Here is an 8,749-nt window from a genome sequence, read left to right as displayed (position 1 = left end):
GAGACAGAAATTCAGGATTTAACCTGTCCTATGGAAATCATCTGCACTTAGCAAAGCTTCATGGTTATTTTTCTTTTAAATTTATGTTGTTTTGCCTTTAGGGAGTTGATGGAAAGGCACTGTGAGTGTTTTTGTGGACAAAGTTAAAATTGTTTCATTAAATGTTAATGGACTTAATAGTCCAGTTAAAAAGAGCCCATATATTAGCCTGTATTCAGCACTTCATGCTGACATGGCTTATGTGCAGGAATTGCATTTGGGCCCACAGAGCTGAACGTCCTATGTGAGCATAGGTTAGTAACGGGTTTTGTTCTTTTGCTATAAGGAAATCACCATTCTGTTTATAAATGACTCTGGTTTTTAACAAAACAGCTATTTCAGATGCAACCAATTGGTTTATTTTGGCCCAAAGAAAGATTTGGACATCTATTTGAACATTAGGAGCACAGCATGGCTCACTGGATTCAACAATTGAATAGAATGTGAGTTATATAAAATCCTATAATACGTCTCAAACTTTCTTTAGCACCTCACGATAAAGTGAGCTAATAATACTATTGGGAGAAATTACTGATTTTCAAGTATTTTGCAAATGGGCAAGAGGTTTCTGTTGATTGGTTTTTTGGAAAGGGAACTCTTAGACTATAGTAAAGATGTATCTTTAAAATTGCACTAATTTTTGGCCGATGTAAGAGATTCAAAGTTGTGCCATTCCTTCGGATTAGATGAGAATAAATACTTTTGGTAGTTTGAGCAGTTAAAGGTATATTATGTAGAGAGAGCAAGAGATACAGCCTCAGCTTAGCTCACGTTTCCACATGACCTTCCCTACTCTTGTCTTCAGGAATCACCAAATCATGTGGCTTTGGATGCACTGTTGTTAGCTCTTTTGAAATCAAACAACACTCATGTTAATGTATTTATAAACATTTGGAAATAGAAATACTTCATTCCACACGTGGTTATGAACCATATCTACACGTAGGCTGAGAACAGATAATACATGAGGGTCTCTATTTCCTCCTCCTCCTTTATAAGATGGTGAGGAATTCAAAGAGATCACAAGATAACATGAAATGAAAGCTTAAAGAGCTTTCATTCATTCATTTCGCAAGGATTTTGAGTACCATTTTCTTTTTCCACCAAAGGAATTTAAAATCTGCCCAAAAGTTTATAACTGCCTTCAGCCGCAACAATTCTAGAGATACGAATTCGTACAAAAGGACTCCGAATAAGCAATATATGCAAAATGACGACAGAGGTGGCAAGACTAGACACACAGAGCTTGAGACCAACCAACATGACCGCGAGGAAACAGCTGTCTGTTTAGTGTCCTCAGCAAATGAAGGATGGGCGGATAGCTTACAAGGCTCCTTCTTGCCCCTAAGACCCTACAGACAACGACAGAAATCACTGCCGATGATTACCCCAGGACAACAGGAGAGACTGGCGCTCTGGGTCCTTCCAGTGGCATGACATTTTCTAAAATTCTCCCTTGTTTTTAGCTGCTTCAAGTGTATATCATTTATCATTGTATAATATTTGCGTGCTTTGGAAGTTGCTAGGCACTTGATGAATGCAAGGCAAATTTATTTATTAAAAGACCGTATGTCTTCAGGATACCAAACACAATCCATGTCTAAGTTCAAGTTCAAGTCTCCACTTTGAACTTCTTTTAGAGACAAATGGGGGAAATCAGGAAGCTGATAGAAGGAAGACAACATACAATTAAAAACTAGCCAAGGCCAGCCTGCATAGATACTCATCTATCTCTAGAATTTTATCCAGTTAAATTACCTTTAGGAAATCATGTAAAGCTGTTGCCTTCATGACCAGAGAATGCTTGGTCCTTCAAGAGTTTTTACATGTTAACTCGATAGTTTCATCAATATCCAGAACCATAAAGCCAGCCAGATGTGGGAAGACAACAGAATAAAATAGTAGCTAACATTTCTTCCTTCCTTTTTCCGGGTACTTTCCTAAGCTTTTTCCATATAGTAACCCATTTAACCCTCACAGCGATTCTCAGGTAGGTACTGTTATTATTCTTGCTTCATGGATGAGGAGATCAAGGTACAGAGAGGGTCAAGTGACTTGCCTAATATAATTTAAATTGTATATGGCAGGGCTGGGATTTGAATCAATGCAGTCCGTTTTTATGACTTATGCCGTGTCCACGATAATCTAGCCGCCTCCCAACAGGACTACTGATTTGTCATATTTACAGCGACAGGCACCAGTAACCAAGAGTTTTCATCCAGCATTTAGTCCAAGGACTGCTGGGCTGGAGGCAGGGTCAACTTTATCCCTTAGGCACCAGAGGCCACGGCCTAAGACCCACAATACTTTTAGGGGCCCAAGAAAAGTTTTAAATTTCATTCAAAATCAGAAGAAAAAAATGAGCAGTAATCCAGCCTGGTTCCTATTTGTCTTTATACTGGCATAGCCGTAATTGATATATTTTTCAGGGTGCCCGGGAGTATCCTGGACGAAAGGTAGAGCAGAGGCAGATAGGCTGTGGCCAAAGCTGCTGCTCACAAACCCTTCCCGAGGCTCCGTGTGTGGTCCCTTCCTTTCCCGTGCAGGTCCGTGTCGGGCAAGCGGCCGCAGAGCCCACCTTTGGCAGAGCCGCTCACGCTCAGACCTTCGCATTGTCTCGGAAGCCCCGCCCCTCCTTCCTGCCTTTGTTACCAGGCGGCTGCGGGCTCTCCCCTCACTCCTCACGTCTCCCCTGCACTGTACCGAGACCAGCGTGCTGACACGTTTCACTGCGGGCCTGCGGGTGGGTTTGGTCTGGTCTGCATCAAGCCAGAGTTAGGTGTCAGTGTCAGAAAGTGGGGGGTGGGGGGTACTTCCCATAAAGATGTGGCTTCTTGGCTTCTTCTGAAAGGTCAGAAGCCTTGGTAGCAGCGGGCCCACATTGCAGGGCTCCACGCCGCGGGGGTTCACTGGAGCTGTTTGCTTCAGTCCCGTTTTGGCCTGCCTGGCCCTGTAAACCTGGAATTTCAACCTTTGCCCTCAGAGATACATGACAGCTTCAAGGATTATCTTTCCTCAAAATTCCTGCAGGTTCAGGGAGAAGGAAGAAAGCTGTGCCAATTAGCCAATAATAAAGGAATTCCAGGCTTTAGCTGCTGGGAAGACCTGGAGGGTCCCAGGGCCTCTGCATCCCACGTCAGGTAAGTCCTTTGCCTACTGTCACTATGAGCCAGTCTCGTCCGGAGCCTCCCCACAGATGGTGTAGGCACAGCTGCAGGCTCTCCGGGAATACAGGGAGGAGGAAAGGCAACGTTAATGATTTGCCACCGAACCCCTCCCATCCACCTACACACCCGCCCTTCCCTTCAAGGGCTTCATCTTGCTGAAACCAGGTGAAATATGAATTGAGTACAGAATTCTGGCATCTCTTATTTTTAACTTAATTATGATTATTATGATTTTGAAATATAGGACTTCAAAGGCCCTGGCAGGTGCTAACTTCAAAGACCACACATAAAATACTGTCCAGACAGTTCAGCTCCATTGGGCAATGCTCTGCAAGGCCATCAGGCATTCAGAGAGAATCCAAAGGTAAATTCTACTTTAATTTCTTGTTGGAAATCTTGCTGCTTAAGAATGAGATTTTACATTTTTTCCATCACAATGCAAGATTTATAAACTTTGCCTGTGTTTTTACTGGCACCCATGTGAGCTTTCTGTGTGGGAAAAATATTGCTCTTGTCCAGCCTTTGCCATAGCTATTGAGGACTGAAGGAATGTGTCTTCTCACTTCTATAAAGCTCTGCAGACCTGCTAGCGTCACCTACTAGAAGTCCACATAGGTGTGTCCAGTTTTTACATTTGGTTCAATCACACTGATAGCATTTCCCTAGAGAATTTGTAGTTACATATACTCAGTGCTTAACACAAATACGGGAACTGTCTGATGACTTAGACAGCTAGTTACCGAATATGGGGGGTGAACAAAATGAAATTTTTGTGATCATGCTGCTGAGCTTACCTCCCTTCATATTACGAAGAAGATGACCTTGCCCTGAATAGCCCCTTTTGTCTGCAGAAAAAGGATGGCTTCGTTGATACAATAGGATAATTTTATTTTTTCTTACCCAATTCAGTGCCTAACAACCCAGAGCTTTTTCTTTGTTAGTATTTCTTGCACACGTAATATAAAATACAGCTTGTACATTCATGGCACTCAAACGATGTAACGAATGTAGAAGACATGGTTCCCACCCTGGATGAATTTAGTCTATTCGGGGGCTAGGACTAAAGAAGAAAGCTACGGGCCTTATAGACTGCTGAATATTAAGCAGTGAATTGGAGATATATTCCTGACTTAGTATGCCAGCTGTTCGAGAGAGGAGGCAATCTTTTTCGGGATGGGCTACTCAGAGGAGGCTAAAGCGGGTTGTAGGCCAGGCTTCAAGGCTTGAGGGTGAGGACCCTGAGTACAGGGCATGATGGGTGCAGGTCACTGGAGGTGGGAAGGTGGGAACAGAGATACAGAAAGATGGGGTTTAGACCAGACTGAGGCAGGAGTGGAGGAGGGGCATGCTAGGGAGCTTCTGCTTTATCCTATAGGTAATGCTAAGCCATTTTTATGCAAGGGAGGGAGAGACATGATGAAAGCCATGCTCTAGGAAGATTAATCTAGAAGCTTAGAGTAAAGTGATTAGAGCAATAGATGCTGCTGCAGCATGAGTTTGGAAGGCCAGTTAGGAGGCTCCTCAGTAATCCAGGCATAAAGTGAGTGGAGCCTGAATTCGGGTGAGAGATCAGAGAGAAACAGGGAGAGGGTGATTTTAGAGAATCATCCTTTAGAAAAGAAAACCAATTATAGGAAAGGGTGGGAGGAGTAAAAGGCGCCTGTAGTCTCCATGCTGGAGGGGAACAAGAACCGGGAGCTGTTTCTGCCCATCGTCCCACCTGCTCACTTTCTCCAGCCACACAGGTGTCCTTGCTGTTCCTTGAACAAGGCCAGCAAAATCCCACGGCAAGGCCTTTCCACTTGCCAGTTTCTCCATCCCGAACATTCTTCCCCGGGTACCTACCTGACTTGCTCCCCCACTTTCAGTCCCTATCTTGCCTCTCTGCACATTTATTTTACCTTTGTGGTTTGGAAAATTGGAATTTTCAACTAGTACACAAAACATGAAAATATTACTCTCCCCCAAAGTTCTTGCAGGTTCACAGAGATTGCTAAAATGTACCCGCATTAGAGAGGCCTTCTCTGACTACCCCATCCCTCTCTTTCCCCTTACTCTCCTTGATTTTTCTTATCATCTAAGAATATGTTATGTATTTAGTCATTCGTTTGGTTATTTTCTGTTTTGTTTGTTTGTTACTAAAATGAGAGGGCAGATAGAAACTATCCCTCATTTTTACCTCTGCCTTTCACACGGTGCCTGGCACATAGTAGGTTCTCAATAAAGATACGTTAATGAAATCAATGAACTAGGAAAGTTCATAAAAGAGGGTAATTTGGGGAGGGGAAGAAAAGGAAGGTGATGAGTTAGCTTTAAGCATGGATCAGCTTCGAAGAAACAACGCATTAGATGGTGATGGGCAGGATTTCAAGGCTAGGGACCCAGCTGGGCACTCTACAGGTTTACTTTCTTTCTGAGGATCAGAACAACCTCTTCCAGGAGAGTGCCCCTCTCTGGGTGGTTATCTCAGTGTTTTCCACCTCACTTTAAGGGTCCGGTTTTTCTCCTGTGTGACTTATCTTTTCCCTGAAAGAGAGGTGGGAGAGAACAGCCTTGGAATAGGGGGATTTACCCTGAAGCCGTTGAGTCTCCAAGAGGACATCCTAGAAACCACATTTTGTCCCTCGTGTGTCCATCAAATAAATGTCTGAGGCTTCCAGAAACTCGAAATCTGTTTGTTGGGATGATCTGCTACGAACTTTTTGAAATATATTTGATGTAGCCCATAATAATCCAAATGAGACCCAAAACAAAAACAAGGCACACCTGTAGCTCATTTGTTTCCGCCGTTTCAATTGCTCCAGTTCCCACTTCTGCCAGGAGCATATTAGGATCACCTGCCAAACTGACTTATGATGTAATGAAGCATCTCGTACAGTCATTTGGTTCTCCAGAATAATCCCATTAAGAAAACACGTTTCTCCTTTTCAAATGCAGTTCAGCCTTTTCTTGATACGAACCACTTTCTAACATCACTACTGACTCCATTGAAATGAATGAATACATTATAAAGCACTTTATCTTTATTGCTGCCTCAAGTGATCCATAGAGAGTATAATTGCCAGCTGTGTATCCTAGGCACATAATTTCATTACTGGGCTCTTACGGAGCCATCAGTCCCGTAGATGGTCCTCTGCTGGACAGACCAGCCAGCGAATTCCAAACTTGGCTTAATGTCAAGTGCCGTCTTCAGTTCAGGTCACCCCAGCCTGAATCCAGTAGAAGGTACTGGAAGCCTGGGGTGCCTGGACTGTTCTTAGAGTCTGCTCAAAAAGCCTGTCATGCTTCCGATAACCTGAGGTCACAGCTTCTGATCAAAGGGTCCTTCTAGGATAAAGTTGACCTATGTGTCCGTGGACCGTCCATAAACATTCCTAATAGGTGGCAACCTTAATTTTAATTCTCTAGCCATGTTTGTGTTCACAGTGAGGGCCAGCCACCGTTCAGAAGTGGGGTGGTGAGGAACTTAATACTGTTCTGGCCTTTGTATGTGGGCTGGGGGTGATCCAGTTTCTCTGGGTATCTTTAAATATCACTTAACCTACCAACCAGAGATTAGTCTCAACTAGGAGGAGTGTGGGTGGTTAAAAAATGTTCTCTTGCCAGCATGCAAATATATACCAGCTTCACAATTGGCTTTGAATTTCTGTGGAATCCCAGGAATTTAGAGGTAACCTCGTCCAGCTCTCTCACTTCATACATGAGGATGAGAACTCGCATTTATCAAGACCTCTTGAGTACCTAGTGTAGTTAGGAGATTTTTATTCACTCTTTCAGTTGGCCGAGGAGGAAGCCGATGATATCTTTGTCTGAGCATGTACAGAACATCACAGTCCTGAAGGAAATGGAGTTTTGATTAAAGAGGAGAGGATGAGAAGAGGAGTAGCCTCGGGGCAGGACAGAGGTGGGTAGGTTTGCTGGAAGGTGGAGGGAGGGTGAGAGAAAGAGGGAGGTTGCCTAGGCTACACTGAGCACATTCCTGTACCTCAGTGGGAGACACTGGCTCTGAGCCGCTATCAGGGCTGCCTTTGCCACAATATTCCAGGTTGCTGATGTCTGCTTTCAAGGTAAGTTTGTTTGAATAGAAGCTATAGAGGTGTGTTCCAGAAGGCTACAAGGAGTGACAACGTTGTTGTTGTTGTTATTATTATTATTATTATTATTTTAATGATAATAATAGTTACCGCTTTTCAAAAGATATGTGCTGACAACTGCCAGGGGTATCGTGTCTCTTATATAAATTAATTTTTACAGCAAGCTTAGAGATTGGTATTCTTGCCCTTATTTTAGAGATGACATTTCTTGGCCAGGTTCTCACAGCAAATGGCAGATCTGGGATTGGAATCCAGGTTGTCTGGCTCCGAATTTATGTGACAGAATTTCAAATGAGTAATCTCTACTCATAAAAAATAGATTCAGCGTCCTCATCGCCCCATTTGTATGCTATGTAAGCCAGGCAGGGTACAGTGGCACCGAGCATAACCCCTTTGGAAGGAACAACCAGCAACAAGATAAGCCGCCCTTCACTTGTTCTGAATTCATGGTCTCAAATACCTTCTTCGTGCTTGTCAGCCTTTCAAATTCCTGCTGTACTCATCCTTGATTCCAGATGTCCCGCGACAATTTACGACCTATAATTAAATAGGATCCCCTCTCCGTATTATACCCTTCAGATAGAGTCCTATCTCATGAAACAAACCAAAACAAAACACTTCTCTTTGATTTAATGTTGGCGTTCTTGTTCTTGTTAACTAGTAACTAGTCCTGTTAAAATAGGATACCAAGTGCCTTTAAAAGTCCACCAAGAAGAAAAATAGAGTTAGGCAGTATCGGGGTAAAGAAATAAATCTTGGGAAGTGGCAGAAAGAGGAGGAGAAAGGAGTTCAGGACTGAGCGAATGCCACAGACTAGCCAGGCAGGTTTTACCTGCGTGAGGGCGTGCATTCATCTGAAACCCTGGAAATCCTCCAGATGCATTCCTGTGAGTTACGTGACAATGGTCATTCTTCGAAAGAGGACTAAGGCCATATCACTTTGGCTGGAAATCCTCGTCAGAGGGAGCCAGTGAGGAAAGATCGTAGGCTGGTTTTGGGGTCTGACTAGCCTTCTCTGTGGGTGCACCTGGCAAAAAGAGCTGGCTATTGGTGGAGGTGTCCAGGGACAGGGGGGCTCTGGGCCACCCCGGGGAGAGGAGGCACAGAAGAAACATCCAAGACTTGATCAACTTTGTTGTTCTGCCGAGGGCTGCCTTGGAGGCCAGTTGACTGCAGCTCCAGGTTCGCCAGGGTTTCCAGAGATGAAAGCTCACCCTGCTATTCCTTTCACTTAGCAAATTAAGAAAATGCAAGTCACTACAGTGGCCCCTAGGGAAGGCCCAGCTGTCCTGTGAGGGCAGCTCGTCTCTGTCCCGGAGGATCATGACTCTGCACTTCTTAAGGAACAGTTTGCTTGCTTGCTTCTGTGGATCTATTTATTTATATGTCTTCTTTACCCCTCCTCATTTACTGGAGAGAACCTGCCTTTCCTGGTATGTCACTGGAAAG

At 44.0% G+C, this 8,749-nt stretch overlaps 1 long non-coding RNA gene across 1 annotated transcript; it reads left to right on the top strand.

Annotated features, from left to right (window-relative positions):
- Positions 1-2,735: 2,735 nt before the first annotated feature.
- LOC148108420 (uncharacterized) lies at positions 2,736-7,109 on the top strand. Its single transcript, XR_015727966.1, has 3 exons — positions 2,736-2,782; positions 3,070-3,179; positions 6,984-7,109. It is a non-coding gene; the product is annotated as an uncharacterized LOC148108420 (long non-coding RNA).
- Positions 7,110-8,749: the final 1,640 nt, after the last annotated feature.

Source organism: Ursus americanus, chromosome 20 (genome assembly GCF_024610735.1).
Source record: "Ursus americanus isolate L20-20 chromosome 20, mUrsAme1.1.p, whole genome shotgun sequence".
Lineage (NCBI taxonomy): Eukaryota > Metazoa > Chordata > Mammalia > Carnivora > Ursidae > Ursus > Ursus americanus.
This window is presented reverse-complemented; position numbering and strand designations above follow the sequence as displayed.